Below are 19,071 nucleotides of genomic sequence, written 5' to 3' on the forward strand. Positions count from 1 at the left end.
TACAAGAGCAGGCAGAGCCTGGGCACCTCCTCCCATTGCTTCCTCAGGAAAGCCCTCAATAAGTGTTCTTGGGTTAAATGAATAATTACATGAAAATCCATGACGACAACTGGATTCCTCTGCAGTCGTGTTTTACTGCCTATGAAGTTGGCTTTAGAATTATAATGTACTTTTGTTTTTCCTTTTTTTTCAGTTTATGAATTTTTTAATGTATTTATTTTAATTGAAGGATCATTGCTTTACACTATTATGCTGGTTTCTGCCATGCATCAACATGAATCAGCCATAGGTAGACATATGTCCCCTGCCTCTTGAAACTCCCTCCCGCTTCCCACCCCATCCCACCCTCTAGGTTGTCAGAGAGCCCAGTTTGAGTTCCCCGAGTCACGCAGCCAGTTCCCGCTGGGTCTTTAATATGTGGTAGTGTGCGTGTTTCTGTGCTACTCTCCCCTCCCCCGCCCCCACCTGCCCAGGCCCACGAGTCTGCTCTCTGGGTCTGTATCTCCTCTGCTGCCTGAGAACAGGTTCATCCGTACCATCTTTCTAAATTCCCGGTATGTGCGCTGCTGCTGCTGCTGCTAAGTCGCTTCAGTCGTGTCCGACTCTGTGCGACCCCATAGACAGCAGCCCACCAGGCTCCCCTGTCCCTGCGATTCTCAAGGCAAGAACACTGGAGTGGGTTGCCATTTCCTTCTCCAAAGCATGAAAGTGAAAAGTGAAAGTGAAGTTGCTCAGTCGTGTTGGACTCTTAGTGACCCCATGGACTGCAGCCCACCAGGCTCCTCCGTCCATGGGATTTTCCAGGCAAGAGTGCTGGAGTGGGGTGCCATTGCCCTCTCCGTGTATATGCGCTAATACATGATATTTGTTTTTCACCTTCTGACTGACTTCACTCTGTATGTTAGGCTCTAGGTTCATCCACCTCATTAGCACTGACTCAACTGCATTCCTTCTTATGGCTGAGTAATATTCCATTGTATGTATGTACCACAGCTTCTTTATCCATTCATCTGTCGATGGACATCTAAGTTGCTTCCATGTCCTAGCTATTGTAGATAGTGCTGCAGTGAACACTGGGGTACACATGTCTTCTTCTGTTATACAGGGTATATGCCCTGTAAGTAATGGGATTGTTGGGTCATATGGTAGCTTTATTCCTAGTTTTTAAGGAATCTCCATACTGTCTTCCACAGTGGCTATATCAATTTACATTCCCACTAACAGTGCAAGAGGGTTCCCTTTTCTCTGCATCCTCTCCCAGCATTTATTGTTTGTAGATTTTTTGGTGATGGCCTTTCTGACAGGTATGAGGTGATATCTCATGCAATGTACTTTTTCAAGATGAGTCACAGGCACGAGGAGGGAACCAGAATATGGTTTGAATCCTGGCTTTACCACTTACTGGGGTGTGAATTTGGGCATCGACTCTTGAGGGTTTGGCTTTGTGGTTTGTGACACGGTGATGACGGTGACTCTCCAGGGCGTTGGGAGGAACTGACGAGCGCAGCTGCACCTCACCAGGTGCTTTGTACCTCGTAATCCTTTCAATCAGTACGTGTAGTTGTTTCTATAGTCCTTCTTCCTGGGGTGGACAAGCAGACTTCAGTGTGATCAAGCATGACAAGCTTTTCTCAGGGTGAGGGGGGTGAGACTTGACTTGGAGGAGGGAAGGGAACAACCCACAGCTGTCTGCTCTCTAGGGGTCTTAACGACACCCTGCCCCACTGTGGAACAGAGCGAACCAAGCCTGGGTCTCTGTCCCTGTTCTCTGTCTGCATGTGGCACATCTTTAGGGCTTCTGCTGTGCCTTAGCATCTGGGCATCCCCCTGCAGTCCGGTACAAGGCTGCTGAGTGGTCAGGTGTTCAGGAGCCCCAGGCCAGGCTTATTCCAGCTCTGTGCCCTGCAGAACCCTCTCTGGGGGTCAGTGGGAGTCCCTTCCACTCAGGAGCATCCACAGGATTATGGAGAGCCTTCAGAGCCTTTATCACCTGTACCCCTGCCTCCTTCAGGGTCTCACAGTGGAAGAGAGAGTATTAAGACTTGACTCAGCCCACTCTTTCTTCTGTAAAGTGGGGTTGTTTCCACCTGACATCACCAGGCAGCCCACGAAACTTCTAGCTTCTCAGGCTTTCAACTATCATTGCTCAGGCAGACGCAGACCCAGACGCACCCAGTTGGAAGTTGCTGCCAACTAGGTTTTTGCCTTTAAAAGAGTCTGCATTGTTTACAAGTTGTTGCCAAAACAAAACAACAAGACCTCCAAAGCTCTAAGAGTCACCCTAGCCAGCACCTGGGCCTTTCAGCCACGGTTGGCTAAACCTGCTGAAACCTTCATAGGCTCAGTGCAGGGGGTTGTCGACTGGTCCAGAGATGAAAAATCGAACACTATCTCTTTAAGAGAAAAGGCTGGGGCAGGGAGGATGTGGCTGGCATCTGGGTCGCTCCAGGGTGGCCTGGATCTCTGTGCCCAATTAAGGGCGTTGTAAACTTTCCCCTGCCACCCTCACCCTCTCCAAGTCTTGCCCATTTCTAAGGTTCTGAGCTCTGTGGACAAGACCCTCATCCTAGTGATGATGGGAGCACAGATGCGTCCAAACATCAGCAGCAACCAAGGGTGAGGGGCGGTTCTCGGGAAAGAGGGGTTCTGATCCGCAGCCTAGATCACCGCTGAGCTTCAGTTATTTACAGGAGCAGCTGCTAAGGTGCTCAGCTGAATGTCTCACACTGGTTTTGCCTTTCCGTTTGCCTGTCCTTGCCTCCCTGGGCCTCACACATAGCCAGTAATGCCAGGGGTGTGCCCAGTGTCAAGTGAATCAGCACCCCAGCTGGTGCCTGTCGGCTCTGCCCTTTGTTTTCATTCACGAGAGCGCCCAGCATCCAGCCCCGGGATTCCAGGCAGAGAACGATGCAGCAGATTTGTTTTTTCAGGGGACACTTTTCTACTGCATCTCAGCAGTAACTTCATTCTTGAATTAGGTTTATTTCTTCCTGAAGACTTTCCTAAGTACTATTCATTTCCTATTCTCATCAGTCCTACCAAACTGGAAGGGCCAGATGATTGTTGTTGTTCAGTCACCAAGTCGTGTCCGACTCTTTATGACCCCATGGACTGCAGCACGCCAGGCCTCCCCTTCCCTCACCATCTCCCAAAGTTTGCCCAAGTTCATGGCCATTGAGTTGGTGATGCCGTCCAACCATCTCATCATCTGTCACCCTCTTCTCCTTCTGCCTTCAACGGGGCCAGATATCTGCCCCATTTCAAGATGGTTTGCACATGGCATCAGGAACAAAGCCAGACTTAGGACCCATTTTGACTTCAAGTCTTGGCACCTTACCCACCCCCTTTGCTGCCCTGTACTTATCTCCCTGCCCACCCCATCTCTTTCAATTTTTGTTGCTTTCAGAGCTGACATGGGCAGCTTTTATCTGGATGCATTATTAAATTCAGCTGACATTTATGAGCACTTTTCATGTGTCAGGATAGTACCTATATGTCATTTCACACTTAAGGCAGCCTTGTGAAGAAGGCGTTATTATTCCAATTTCATAATAAGGGAACTGAGCTCACTCAGTGTCAGATGGCTTGGGTCACACTGTTCCAAATGCCAGAATCTGAACTTCAGTCTGCATCCCCTGACCCCCATTCCACTTCCTCGCTCCAATAAATCACGTGGGATCTTGGGCTGCTTTATTTATAGATTCTCAGTGCTTCCTCTGCGCTGAAATCAATCTCAGAAAGAAGTCCAGAAAGCTTGTAAACCTGTTGTACTAGAGAAGCATGTTAACTGCCAACCACAGAAACTGCCTGGCTGATGTTATCAGAATGGAATTTTTCAAAAGGACATTAATGCATCACAGAAATGTTCAGGAGCCCGGGGAGACAGCCTTGGAAAACAAGAACAAAGACAGACTTTGGCAGCTGGAATCGGTCCAGATGACACAGAGGAACCCCGCCAGTGTGGATGGACCTGGTTGCTTGCATTGATGCTGGTCCTGGGCTGCAGGGGCCATCATTGGCGTCACTGTCACTGCTTTGGAAGTTGAGGTTGCTATCCCTCCTGCTGGCCTGGACTCTCCACACTTCAGCTTCTTTGGGTCCCAGGCCCAGGTAGTATCCCTGGCTGGCCAAACCCAAGTGTGCCTGTGCTTTTGCTGCAAAGGCTGCTGGGAAACAACCCCCGGCTTGGCTTCCATAATGGGAAGATGCTCTGCTTCCTGCCAAGACGCCCAAAGTGGGAAATTTCCACGTGGAGCAGGCTGATGTGGGTGCATGACAGCCCCTGAACATCACAAATCTGTACCACTCTGCCCTAAACACACACAAACACCCTAGTTCATTCTAGATTACTTCTCTGTTTCTAATCCTCACTACCCTCCCCACCCCTTGTCACAGACTTGGTCTGAGACCTGGAGAGAGCTTTGGGAAGTGGTTTGTTAATGATTATGCTGACCTGCTGGTTCTCAGCCCTGGCTCTGGATTGCCTTCTGGCTGTGGGAGGGGTTTCTTATCCTTGGTCCCAAGAGTAGAAACAGGAGCTCTTGAATTAAAGATGGTCCCACAGCTGACTTGTTCCCTCTGCTTCTGGCCGAAGGGTGAGATCCATTGTTTCAGGGTATTGAGCTGCTTTCCTTTCCTGGGCAGCTTTCTGGCTATATTTATTGTTTATTTCTGGAGGTGTTTATTCCTCCAAGGATCTGTGTTCCTGGGCTTCACAGCATGGCGGGAGTGTGGCCCCACAGTGGTTTGGCTGCTGCCTCTGTGTTTCTCAGGGCTGAAGTGTGTGGCAAGGCCCAGTGCTGCCCGGTCCCTCTGCCAAGATGTCAGGTGCTGCGTGCAGAAGGCTGGGGCCCTTTCCTTTGTTCAGTGTGGGAACCCAGTCACCACGTGGCCTGTTCCCTCAGCCTGTCTCCTCCTGATCATATTCCTTCAGTTGCTCTGCGAGTTCACTGCTGTCGACTAAAAAAAAAATAAATGTCCAACTGGAGAGTTGTGAGTTAAGCTTTGTTTGGGGCAAAATGAGGACTGCAGCCTGGGAGGCAGCATCTCAGAGGGCTCCGAGAGCCTGCTCCAAAGTGGCAGTGGGGGAAAGTCAATATATAAGGTTTTGGAGAAGGGGGAGTTCAATACCATGAAGCACTCATTTTACAAAAGGGTTTCTGTTAGTCATGAGGGTCTGATGTCACCATGAAGGGATTTAGTGCTTCTCTAGATATGAGGAGATGCAAGGATTGAGATCATACATCCAACTCTCTGAAGACCTGTGCTATCAGATTCCCTGGAGCACTAGCTCCTCCCTCCACCCTGAACTCCCTCAGGGCTTGTCGAAGGTCAACAGCTGTAGCAGCTGTTCAATCTCCATAGAGGCAGATGGCAAATGCCTTTGTTGTTCAGTCCTTGGCAATGCTCTTGGTAAGTGCCATTTTGTAGTTGACACTGCCCAGGTGTATCTACCTGTCCAGGATGACAGTGGCTGTGGTCCTCCCAGGCGGGACCTCCAGCCCGCCCCCTCCAAGCAGTAACTGGCTTCTGCCATCCCCCCATTGCCTTTCCTGATGGCTTCTCAGCTCTGTGCTGGGCTCTAGCTGGGCCCAGAGGGCTTGGGCTTCTTTTCTCAACCCACCTGGTGCTCTGAAGTTCAGTCCTATAAAGCTGCTCCCACCCTCCCATTAGTAGCAATTCCCGACATGGAAAATAGAAGACATAGAGCCTTGGGATCACAGAACTGAATTTGCAGGCAGACCTGCCGTCTTTCTATGGTCTTGGGCAATCCCTTTTAGCCTCGGTCCTCTATTCTGGACAAATGGGGATAATGATGCCCGTGTGATGCTTAACTGAGCTGACGGGAAGCCTGAGCACCTGGTGGGTTCATAACTGTTACAGCTCTCCTTCCCTTCCTTGTGCTTTTTCCAGCCCCCCAGAGGCCAAGTCTGCCACCTTCCTGGCACTGTTCCTATTACCGCTGTCTACAGGGAGCCCTGAATTAAGGACACAATCTCCGTGGTAATGAGCAGACTAATAATAGATTGTAAAAAGCCTAGAGTAGCTCACCAAGTCCTATTTGATGGAGTAAAAACTACCACAAGAGCATAAAAGCAAAGGGAGGTCTGGAAGGAATGTTGGCACGTGTCTGAAGCCCTTTGCTTGGAAAATACTTGAGAATCTTTCTCTACTTGGGTCTTTCTCGGGCTCGCAGGCAAATGAAGGACCTGGGATGGGGTCATTTGAGTATGACCTTTGCCCTGATCCGGGTGGACCTAATCTCATCACAGGAGTCCTTTAAGGACAGAGTTCCCTCTAGCTGGTGGCAGAAGGGGAAGCCAGAGAGATTCCAAGCGTGGGAAGAATTTCCTTTCACGTGATACTGTTTCTGGCCTGAAGATGGTGCCTCTAGAGGCTGCAAGGAAAGCAGCAGCGACCTCAGGCATGCAGCCCCAAGGAACTGAATTTGGCAGACAATCTGAGCTGGGAAGCCTGTTCTTTCCAGGAGCAGCCTTGTGAAACCCTAAGTAGAGACCCAGCTGCGCCCGCCTGGACTTCTGATCTAGAAAACTGTGAGACAGCAAGTGGGTGCTGCTTTCAGCTGCCACGTGTGTGGCCGTTTTTAGGGCAGCAGTAGAAAGCTAACAGAGCCACGCTGCGGGGACTGGTAGGGACTGTGGTCTATTGCATGTGCACGACCGCTGTTCACTCCAACCGCTTGTTGGTGTGCAGGAGACTCTGGGGGAAGAAATCCAGTGTTTCTGGATCTTTCTATCTTTAAAATAGTGTGAAGTATACTGTTTTTTTAAAGTAAAAAAAATCTGCTGGGTGAATATACCTATGATCCCTTCACTAAAGCATAACTCCTCTTAGATGGAAAGTGTTTGCTACTTTTTTTTTCTTTGAGAAGTTGCCTAGTTTAAAGTCTTGTCTTCCATTCATATACATATTACATATACAGTGAGGACAGTATTTCTCTGTAGTGTTGACTTGCTGTCGACAATTAGGGACTCGGGTTTTGTCGGGGACTCCGGGGGAGGTGGCTTTGGGAGCTAACAGGTATGTCCCACTCTTTTGGGTGTGTGGAGAGAACTCCCGCTATAATTAGGAGGAAGTACAGATTTCTTTATTTCTCTGCAGCTATCCAGATCGCCATTCTAAGCCCCATCTTTAGGGACGAAGGTAGGAAGTAGAATGATAGTGAATCTGGTCATCTCACCCAACCTGATCACTTATATTTTCTTTTAAGTACCTTGGTCTCTTTACACGAGTCTGGTGGCCCAGGAGTTCAGCACTCTGCCCTTTGCCCGCCACTAACTGCAGAATGTGACTGCTTCTATGGTGAAAGTGAGGCTTAGGTAACTGGCTGTTCCCTGGATCCAGATGGTGCCTCTGACTCCTGGCTTGTCCACGTGTGTGGTGGTGGTGGTGGTACAGGCCACGCCCCAGGGTAATAACCACTGACGTGCGGTACGTGTCATTTGGCTCTTTAGGACCAACACAGCAGGACCCACGGTCCTGGCCGTTTCCCTTTGTCCCCAAGTCCTGCCCATTGCAGCCACTGCACCCAGCCCCAGACCTCTGTCCCCCCAGGGACCCTCTTACCACCTCCCTGCCCCCCTCCTTGGGTGTCTGCATGTGCCACCTCTAGGCAGGGAGGTTGGGAAACTTGCCTCTAGCCTAGAAGGTCTCTGGCTCCCACCTATCTACCTGCTGTTTCTAAACCTCTCCTCTTGGTCCCCTTGGGCTAGAAGTGGTGAGCTTTTCTTTTCTCTCCTGGGGATGTCCAGGCTGGAAGGAGCTAGAAGGAGCTGGCTAGAAACTTCCCAAGATTATCTCCTCAACCTGTATTAGCCATAGTATTGGTGTACGTGTTCATGCTCAGTCCTGACTGAGGCTGAACTGATTGTGTCTGACTCTTTGTGACTCCATGGACTATACAGTCCATGGAATTCTCCAGGCCAGAATACTGGAGCAGATAGCCATTCCCTTCTCCAGGGGATCTTCCCAACCCAGGGATCAAACCCACATCTCCCACACTGCAGGCGGATTCTTAACCATGTGAGCCACCAGGGAAGCCCAAGAATACTGGAGTGGGTAGCCTAGTCCCTTCTCCAGTGGATCTTCCTGACTCAGGGATCAAACAGGGGTCTTCTGCATTGCAGGCGGATTCTTCACCAGCTGAGCTACCAGGAACCAATAAGGAAACCCCCAATTAGAAGTGCGTCAGGAGCGCTCTCCCTGTTGTGGGTATTATGGGAGCTATAATTAGAATATACCATTGTATGTGAAACCATCTGAGAAAATCTAACCCCTGACGGGTTCCTGTGCAAGAGGAAGACTGACGACAAGCCAGAGTAGTGGGGGAAAGTCCATAAGAGGTTGGTGGAATGTGGGCTGGTCTGCAAGGGAAGGTTTTGTACAGAACAGCACTTGAACATCTAATTCAGTTCAGTATCAAGTCCCATCCATATTAACCCACACTGACCTCCTTTCCTTGGCTTCCCCCCACTCTTTCAGAGCCCACTGACAGCATCCTTGACAAAAGGAGCTGAAGACGCATCACCCTGACCCATTTCCATCTCAGGTTTGAAATTAGAAGTTGCTATGGGAGACTTTGAATTGTCACCCAGCTGGGCATTGGGCACCCCTGGCACCCCCACCACTGTTTCCCAGTTTCTGGTGCTCACCACAGCCAGTTGCACTACCTCCTGGGAGCCCCCTCTGTGGTGCCCTGGGCATTGCCCCTCTGTGACAGGCACACTGGGCCAGCCAGAATGGGAGCACGTGTCTGGGGATCAGATCCCAGCTGTCCTCACCATTGAGTTGCGGTGCCGCGGGCAAGTAGCTTCCCCTTGCAGAGGCTCGGTTTTCGCATCCGTGAGGTGGGGACAATGTGCGTTTCTGTCTTGTGGGGTTGTGTCCATGAAAAAAAAAAGGAAGGGTGTGTAAAATACGTAGCCTCTTCTGGCACAGAGCCAGTGTTCCGTGAATGGTGGTGGTTGCTATTTTAAATTCTGTTGGGAGTATTGAGAATGCATCAGAATTGGGCTGTGAGTTAGGAAGTCGTTTGTCAGGAACTGTCATGGGGATTGAAGATGAAGGATTTAACCTCTCCAAGGGGGTTCTGCTCCTAATTTATACGGAGGAAGGCCCAGAGGGCAGAGTGGGGTTTAGATAGGTCATTTCAGCTGATGTGCATTCTCAGCGGAAAGAAAACGTGTGTGTGGGGTCAGGGGGGTAGAGATATGGCCGTAGGATGGGAATAAGGAAGGAAGGAAGGGACTGAGCTGGACTAAGTGGAGTGTCACAGTCAGAGGGTGAACCTGACCAAAGGCCCGTGTCTCTGGGTACAAGGAAGGTAGGATTTCAAGTAGCCCTGTCTGTTCAGATACCTAGTTCGGTTGAAGCCAGAGATTTATCTTGGTCTTTAAAAACTTTTTTCTTCACTATAAACGTTAGCTCTGCTTGATTTCCTTTGAATTAGAGACCCTTTTAAGACTCCACTGACCCTCTTATTCAGAAAATTTAACATCAGGATACACACAATTTTTTGTAAGTAGTCTAATTTTTGTGGTTTCTCAGACCCAGGTTAAACATATTTTATATTTTTTTAAACAGTGAAAATCTTGTTTAATTCAAATTGCATCTCAAAAGAATTTTTTTAAAAAACACTCTTGTTTTAGACCATTTTCTAAATGAGACCTGAAGCTGCTGAACAAACAGGTGAACTCTTACCTATGCTTCACAACCCTGCCCAAATGTCCCCTCTCCAGCAGAGTTTTGTATCATATCCAAGTCAGTTGGGTAGCCCCTCCTTCTGCTCTCATTGTTCATCCCTCTATTAGACCCTATAATCTATTAGATCCCATAATCACTCATTTCCTGGTTGGTTTCTTCTTCTAAACTGTGAGCTCCTTTTCATCTTTTTTACTCTTTTTTTGTGTGTGCCTAACACAGAAATATTGAAGGAAAGGAATGTAAATGAAGAGAATGAGTTCCCCATTGGAAATGCAGGGAAAGCCCTCTCTTATCTTGTGTGAAGGGGAGAGAGAACTAGGAAGCCATATCCTATGGGACTTCTCGTGCGGGCTCTGCCAGCCTGTAGAACCAGCATCCACTCTGTCTTTCAGAAGATTAGGGGCTGTCAACAGAAGTGGAATCACCAGGAAGAACCGGTGGAAAAGGAGCACTGGCCTCAAAGATCATCGAAGATAAGGGAGTGTGTGATTGGAAATGTGCTGGGAGCGAGGGATGTTTTGAAGTTCCAGGCTGACTGTGCTAAAGAAGGGCTCTAAGTGGCCGGGTGGCAGCGATTCTCTGGGGATCCAGGGATAACCTACCTGATCCAGGGCAGGCGAGCACAGCTGCTCTGTGGACAGAAGAAAGCATGTGTCTTTCCCCAGAAGTGTCAATGGGGAACCCCTTACCCCACTCCTGGGGGCAGGGTCCCTGGGATGGAGTATCAGCTCCCATAAAAACTCTGGTCTCTGGAAAGAGAGACAGGTGGGTTCACAGCCATAGTGTGGAGACCCTGGGCTTGGAGGGTGTGATGGCGCAGCTGCCTGAATTCTACTTTAGGGTCCTTTGGTTGGAAACTCCTTCCCTGTGGCACTGAGTCTTCCCAGGGCATGGATGTTTAGGATCAGTTACACAGCACACCTGGGGGCTTCCCAGGCAGCACTAGTGGTAAAGAATCCACTTTTGGATTCCATGCAAGGCAGGAGACGCAGGAGACTCAGGTTTGGTCCCTGATTCTGGAAGATTCCTTGGAGGAGGGCATGGCAACCCACTCCAGTATTCTTGTCTGGAGAATCCCATGGATAGGGGAGACTGGCCAGTTACAGTCCATAGGGTTGCAAAGAGTTGGCACGACTGAAGCGACTTAGCACACACGCACGCAGCACACTCTCAGCAGAAAAACTCTCCGTCTCCCCACGAAGGACTTCAGGATGGCGGTAAAACTCCCGCAATGATTTCATGTAAAGGCTCCTAACACAGAGCAGGCGCACTGCCTTGCACATGGTACCTTCACCTTCCAGAAATTTACCATCATCTCATTTTCTCCCCAGCTTTAGCTCCGTGACTTGGGTGAGAAGGCATTAATGTCACCACTTTAAGCACTGGGAGCTCTTACTTTATTTGCTGACAGGGGACCTTGAACTTGATAAAGTAAGTTGGTTCCAATCCGAAGGCTTCCAAAAGACCCAACTTAAGATCTTTGTCCTCATGGAAAGGGGCAGATGGTTTTCGTGGAGGTGGGTTAGGAAGACTTTCCCACAACATCCGGGCCGGTTGCTGTGTGTTTTCTGCCACCCACCAGAGTCACGTTGTACCCCCTGACAAATACAGCAAGGTTCTTAGACAGCTGCTTTTGGTGTCATCACAGGGCCCCATGTGGAGCGGGCTGAGCATGGGACCCTGGTATTGCTGGAGGGAACAGCAGGGTGACCACCGACTGCCGTCGTCATGAGTGTCAAGAAAGCTCCCGCTGTTCCTTTACATCACTTTGAGCACAAATGTTGTTGTTCAGTCATGTCCGACTCTCTGCGACCTCATGGACTGCAACCTGCCAGGCTTCCCTGTCCTTCACCATCTCCTGGAGCTTGTTCAAACTCATGTCCATCGAGTCAGTGATGCCATCCAACCATCTCATCCTCTGTGACCCGCTTCTCCTCCTGCCCTCACTCTTTCCCAGCATCAGGGTCTTTTTCAGTGAGTTGGCTTATCACATCAGGTGGCCAAAGTATTGAGCTTCAGCTTCAGCATCAGTCCTTCCAGTGAGTATTCAGGGTTGAAACTCTTCCGCTGCTTGGCAAATGTCTGGGGTTTGGCCAAGTACACAGTGGTTTTCCTTGGGCACTCGGGATTGTCCCCAGTCTATTTCACATCGCCTGTTTATTCGGAGTGGAATCAGGTCCATGTGTTTCGAGTCCCTTTGTTTGATTCTCTGCTGCGTGATTTTTTTTTTTATGTTTGTTTTTGTTGTGGTAAAGCTCAATATAAAACATGTTATTTTAACCATATTTAACTGTACAGTTCAGTGGCGCTAAGTACATTCACATTATTGTGCAACTCTCCTCATTATTCTCTCTCAAATTTTCCACTTTCTAAACTGAAACTCTGTCTCCAGTAAACATTGAGTCTTCATTCCCTCTCCCCACCCCTGGGGCCTCTGTCTGCTGCATGATTTTGTCTAAGATTGTTTGAGGCCCTAAAGTTTTGGATGTTTTGCTTTAGAAGGACACATCTCACCACAAGACAATAGGAACCCCAAACCTAAAGGAAATATGTGTGTGTGTGTGGTGCTCTGAGAGACATGTGGATGCAGGGCTGTGGGGCCAGCCCTGCTGTCCTTCTGGTAAAGCTGTGTGCCCAGGAGTGCCAGAGCATAGGCTGTCCTATTGAGGTTTACAAAGCGGAGACCAGGCGGGTGATTTTCCCTTTAGGAGTCAGCCATGGCTGCCTTGGTGGTGGGCAGCCTTTGAGGGCAGGCAGCCCTCTGCCTCTCCCTGACCTCCTCAGTTCCTGTCTCCCTGGGAAAATCTACTTACTTTCACAGCAAAGGAAGGTCAGAGCCTTGGGCTTAGGGAGGTGCCTCTACTTATTATTTCCTTTCTAACACGAAATGGGGAAGGCTTTTCTCTCAAGAGCCCACCCCAGCACTTTCTCTGGGAGTGGCAAGAAAGGCGAGGTGCTAAGTCATGAAAATCAGGAAGGCACCAGGGACCTACGGTATTTCTGGAGAACCAGACCCGAAGCCCAGGCTGACAAGGGTGATTTGGAGGGCAGGGACCTGTCTGCTTTCTTTGGGCAAAATTCCTACACACAGTGGCATCTGACACACCAGACTATGGGCTGTGCCACCCCTCTGCATAGATAACGCAGGCTCCCTTCACATGGCTCATGATTCTGGGGGTGAGAGGAATGCTCTGCGCCACATGGATGCACACACAGCACACACACACTACACAAACACACAGAGCGTATGATGACTGCAAGTCCACGGTTAGAATGGTATTCTTTCAGCCTGTGTCCTCAATTCTTGTTAAACTGCTAAGGACATTGGAGTTTCAGGTTCTGGGCATTTTGGAAGGGCAGACTTTGATGGGGAAGAAAAGAAGGCCAAGAAAACCTAAGGACTTTGTGGGGGGTGGGTCCCAGAGTGGACTTTTAAAAAGCCCCACCAAGAAGTAGAGTTGAGGAAAGATTGTGTAAAAGAGAAAAAATAAACTGTGCTTTATAGATATGTGAGGGGTCTGCTAGCTCTGAGTTAGGGGTTCCCTTTAAGTTGGAAGCAATATCTTATGTTTTTAAACAATACATTAATCCAGAAAAGAGCAGATATACGTATACATATAGCTGATGCCCTTTGTATAATAGAAACTAACACAACACTGTAAAGCAACTGTAGTCCAATAAAAAGAGCCCAGTATGTTATAAGGGTTTCCACAGGGCTTCCTGGGTAGCTTGGCTGGTAAAGAATCTGCCTGCAATGCAGGTTCAATCCCTGGGTCAGGATGATTCCCTGGAGAAGGGACTAGGCTACCCACTCCAGTATTCTTGGGCTTCCCTGGTGGCTCAGATGGTAAAGAATCCACCTGCAATGCAGGAGATCAGGGTTCAGTCCCTGGGTCGGAAAGATCCCCTGGAGGAGAGCGTGGCAACCCACTCCAATATTCTTGCCTGGAGAATCCCATGGGCAAAAGAGCCTGGTGGGCTACAGTCCATGGGGTCGCAAAGAGTCAGACACGACTAAGCGACTAAGCACAGCACAGGAGTTATAACTTACGATGGAGATACCTATCCTGCAGAACCCTAGGGGGCCATCCATGAGCTAGGGACGTGGGTACAGTTTTGTGAATTGATCTTATTGAGAGAGTACATAGCCATCACCAGGATCATGAAATCTTGGGAAAATGGGCGGGAAGACCTGGCAATGGAGCCTGAGCCTCAGCAGCATCACGAGTTCAGCGTCGGTGGGGCTTCTCCCAGCTCTCTGGGCACAACGGGGGCAGGTCCGAGAGCTCTGGGACCTTGGGTTTGAAGGGCCCTTCTGCCATCACATGAAGTCTTTATGACTCCTTTGGCCCTAAAAAAACCCAATGTTTCTCTGACCATAAAAATACAAACTTAGAAAATGGTAGTGAAGAAAGTAAAGATCAGTCTTGATTGTATTAATTAATCAACCACCGTAAACATTTTGATGTATTCTCTTTTTTTTTGTCCTTTTAAGAGAGAGTTGAGATCATAGTATGTGTATGAATAGAGCCCTTTCACTTAACATGACCTCATAATCATCTTGCTTGTCACTAAAAAGTCTTTATGAGCATCGCTTTCAGTGGTTGCACAATCTTCCATTATGCGGCTGTATTACAGCCTACTTACACATTCTTCTATCGTTGGGCACTTGCATTGTTGTTAGCTTTTCACTTTAATAAATAATGCAGTGAGAGTCATCTTTGGGCAAGAAGCTGTGATCGCATTTTAGAAGATTTCTTTATGACAGATTCCTAGAAGTCTCTTCTGATTTTTGAAGATACAGTATTGTGTGCCAAGACGTTGCCAAGACCCATCTGTAAAGTGTGGACATTGAAAAGGACGGTAGGCAGAGACATGGGGCCAGGCAGCAATACTCACTGGTTTCCGGCACACACGTGCATGCCACTAAAGTGCTGTGGGCATCGTGGAGACCTAAGAAATTAGAATGCCCAACCTTGTTCCTTGAGGAAGCTGCTGTCTCTTGTGGGATCACAATATAGTTAAACAGGCAAAGGAAGAGATGCCTGTGTCTCAGAATCTTGGGAGACCCACGCATGCATTTTTCTGGAAAGGGAGTCAATAGCTTTCATCAGTATCTTTTCATCTACAGAGCTTCAAAGAATTACCCGTGAGTTGATTGCTTTGGGTATGTGGAGGGGAGTGGATTATTTTTCTCAATTTATGTTTTCTTTTACTATTTTATCTTATCATTCTTATAGTAGAAAAGTCAGGTCAACTTCTTTTTTCATGTGTCATTAATATGACCGGTAGCTGAGAAGATGGCCATCAGGGATGGTTTTGCAGACCGTGAGGTAGGGTATGGGAGCAGCCACAGCCTGTGCCCAGCAGGTGTGAGGCAGATTTGGGCAACCTTTTGTCACCTGTACCTGTGTGGCCTGCTAATCTGTTTACATAGAAAGCTGCTCCTGCCAGCAGGAGCCCAGTGCCGATAGGATCATATTATCAGAACGCGATGTCACACAAGTGCACAGGACTTTTGGTAACACAACCCAGGCTTTCCTTATCCCTCTGCTGGAGCCTCAGTCTTCACCTGGCTTCAGACTTCAAGAAGCTTCTTGCTGCTCATTCACAGGCATCAGGACAGCCAGTCCAACTCTGCTAACGTAGAGGAGGCCAGGAGATGGGGCTGGTGTGTGGGCTCCATGCCTTTCACTCGGGGCCAGAATTTGATGTACACTAGGAGACTGACAGCCACCGATTGTATTTATTTTCTCCCATCTGTGCCGGGCACTTCCATTGCTCCGCTTGCTCTTCCAGTGGGAAAATGAGAGTCCCACGTGCCGATAGCCTTGCCCAGGCATTTCCACCGGACAGACACTCACAGTCGTAGGTCTTCCACGGGACCCTCTTACCTCAGCTGGGGGCAGTGTTCGTGGATTTTGTCAAGTCAGGTTCCCGTGGTCGAGACAGCGGGTCTCATGGCACCATCTCCCCTGTGGCCTGTCCCCGTCTGTGGCTGGAGTGCTCCACAGTGGGGGTCGATGTGCGGGACATGACAGCATAGCAGAGACCTCGTAGAAGGCAAGGTGCCTTGTCTCAAGCTCCCCAATCTGGCTTGCTAACAAATCTGTATGATTTTTTAAATTATTAAATTATTACTTTATTTTTTTGAGTCCCACATGACTGTTTCTCCAGGTTCAGTTGAGTTTTTCTTCCCTGACCCTTGACTTTATCTTGGAGTAAATCCTCTTCTCCTTTCACTCTCCTAGCCTTTGATCCTTTGTCTTCTCTTGACCCAGAACAGCTTAGTTTCCTAAAGTGCATCCATCTCCCTGGAACTTACGTACCCAGTATAGTCATGGTGCAGACACGCTAAATCACTATAAGCATAATTCTTACTTGGTCTCAACTCCATTGCCAGAGGTGCCAATACCCCCAGTCTCCAGGGCTGAGTCACCGCCCATGTCTCAGATATAAGGAATATCCGCTCTTCCCATAAGGAACTGGAAAACTAAACAAACACATCTGTGACTGCTGCCAGCCCTAACCCATAATGCAAAATAAACAAGAAAACACACAAAACATAATCCTTTGTTGGTGGTTGTAGGGGAGATAGGTAAAAACTGAGACTTTTGAAGTATGCGATTAAGAAATTCTTCCTCATACTTTATCAGACTTACATTGGCCATGATTTCATCTTTATTCCAGTTCTGTCCAGATAAAAATACTATTCTCTTCGCTACACATATTTTTAATAAAAATTATATTTTACAAATAAAAATATGTAAAACATTTCACATGTAAGATAACTTTTGACAAAGTATATTTGATATGTAAAACCTATATTGTGTACTTTAATAGAACATTTTATATTTAATATTTTAATTTTACAAATAAAACTATATATGAAATGTTACAGATTAATATAAATAAAATATTAAGTAAAACACCTGATATTGGCAAACATTTAAAAATATTTGTAAAATATAGGCTAGTTAAATGTATGAAAATAAATCTTAATATTTAAATCACTGTGATCAGATCAGTTCAGTTGCTTAGTCGTGTCCGACTCTTTGCGACCCCATGAATCGCAGCACGCCAGGCCTCCCTGTCCATCACCGACTCCTGGAGTTCACTGAGACTCACATCCATCGAGTCAGTGATGTCATCCAGCCATCTCATCCTCTGTCATCCCCTTCTCCTCTTGCCCCCAATCCCTCCCAGCATCAGAGTCTTTTCCAATGAGCCAACTCTTCACATGAGGTGGCCAAGTACTGGAGTCTCAGCTTTAGCATCATTCCTTCCAAAGAAATCCCAGGGCTGATCTCCTTCAGAATGGACTGGTTGGATCTCCTTGCAGTCCAAGGGACTCTCAAGAGTCTTCTCCAACACCACACTTCAAAAGCATCAATTCTTCGGCACTCAGCCTTCTTCACAGTCCAACTCTCACATCCATACATGACCACAGGAAAAACCATAGCCTTGATTAGACGGACCTTTGTTGGCAAAATAATGTCTCTGGCTTTTGAATATGCTATCTAGGTTGGTCATAACTTTCCTACCAAGGAGTAAGCGTCTTTTAATTTCATGGCTGCAGTCACCATCTGCAGTGATTTTGGAGCCCAGAAAAATAAAGTCTGACACTGTTTCCACTGTTTCCCCATCTATTTCCCATGAAGTGATGGGACCGCATGCCATGATCTTCGTTTTCTGAATGTTGAGCTTTAAGCCAACTTTTTCACTCTCCACTTTCGCTTTCATCAAGAGGCTTTTGAGTTCCTCTTCACTTTCTGCCATAACGGTGGTGTCATCTGCATATCCGAGGTCATTGATATTTCTCCTGGCAATCTTGACTCCAGCTTATGTTTCTTCCAGTCCAGCATTTCTCATGATGTACTCTGCGTATAAGTTAAATAAACAGGGTGACAATATACAGCCTTGACGTACTCCTTTTCCTATTTGGAACCAGTCTGTTGTGATAGTTTAATACTAAAGTAATTCGACTTGAACATTTAAAGTAATGCTGAAATATATATCCTGCAACTTTACTATAATCATTGATTAGTTCTAGTAATTTTCTGGTGGAGACTTTAGGGTTTTCTATGTAGAGGATCATGTCATCTGCAAATAGTGAGAGTTTTACTTCTTCTTTTCCAATTTGGATTCCTTTTATTTCTTTTTCTGCTCTGATTGCTGTGGCCAAAACTTCCAAAACTATGTTGAATAGTAATGGTGAAAGTGGGCACCCTTGTCTTGTTCCTGACTTTAGAGGAAATGCTTTCAATTTTTCACCATTGAGGATAATGTTTGCTGTGGGTTTGTCATATATAGCCTTTATTATGTTGAGGTATGTTCCTTCTATTCCTGCTTTCTGGAGAGTTCTTATCATAAATGGATGTTGAATTTTGTCAAAGGCTTTCTCTGCATCTATTGAGATAATCATATGGTTTTTATTTTTCAATTTGTTAATGTGGTGTATTACATTGACTGATTTGCGGATATTGAAGAATCCTTGCATCCCTGGGATAAAGCCCACTTGGTCATGGTGTATGATCTTTTTAATGTGTTGTTGGATTCTGATTGCTAGAATTTTGTTAAGGATTTTTGCATCTATGTTCATCAGTGATATTGGCCTGTAGTTTTCTTTTTTTGTGGGATCTTTGTCAGGTTTTGGTATTAGGGTGATGGTGGCCTCATAGAATGAGTTTGGAAGTTTACCTTCCTCTGCAATTTTCTGGAAGAGTTTGAGCAGGATAGGTGTTAGCTCTTCTCTAAATTTTTGGTAGAATTCAGCTGTGAAGCCGTCTGGACCTGGGCTTTTGTTTACTGGAAGATTTTTGATTACAGTTTCAATTTCCGTGCTTGTGATAGGTCTGTTAAGATTTTCTATTTCTTCTTGGTCCAGTTTTGGAAAGTTGTACTTTTCTAAGAATTTGTCCATTTCTTCCACGTTGTCCATTTTATTGGCATATAATTGTTGATAGTAGTCTCTTATGATCCTTCGTATTTCTGTGTTGTCTGTTGTGATCTCTCCATTTTCATTTCTAATTTTATTGATTTGATTTTTCTCCCTTTGTTTCTTGATGAGTCTGGCTAATGGTTTGTCAGTTTTATTTATCCTTTCAAAGAACCAGCTTTTGGCTTTGTTGATTTTTGCTATGGTCTCTTGTTTCTTTTGCATTTATTTCTGCCCTAATTTTTAAGATTTCTTTCCTTCTACTAACCCTGGGGTTCTTCATTTCTTCCTTTTCTAGTTGCTTTAGGTGTAGGGTTAGGTTATTTATTTGACTTTTTTCTTGTTTCTTGAGGTATGCCTGTATTGCTATGAACTTTCCCCTTATTTTTGTATAAATAAAAGGTGTAATA

General features: G+C 47.0%; 1 protein-coding gene across 3 annotated transcripts in view; it reads left to right on the forward strand.

The window, feature by feature from the left end:
• Window positions 1-19,071, forward strand: part of GFOD1 (Gfo/Idh/MocA-like oxidoreductase domain containing 1) — a 103,858-nt gene that overhangs the window by 76,438 nt on the left and 8,349 nt on the right. The window contains exon 1 of one of the 3 annotated variants that reach the window (XM_061398837.1): window positions 11,444-11,762. The exons of 1 other annotated variant lie outside the window; for it this stretch is intronic. The gene's annotated coding sequence lies outside the window, so the exon portion shown is untranslated. Of the gene's footprint in view, window positions 1-11,443; window positions 11,763-11,785; window positions 14,873-19,071 lie in introns of those variants that run through there. One more of the 3 variants, XM_061398838.1, reaches the window with a different exon arrangement.

This window comes from Bos javanicus, chromosome 23 (assembly GCF_032452875.1).
Source record: "Bos javanicus breed banteng chromosome 23, ARS-OSU_banteng_1.0, whole genome shotgun sequence".
Lineage (NCBI taxonomy): Eukaryota > Metazoa > Chordata > Mammalia > Artiodactyla > Bovidae > Bos > Bos javanicus.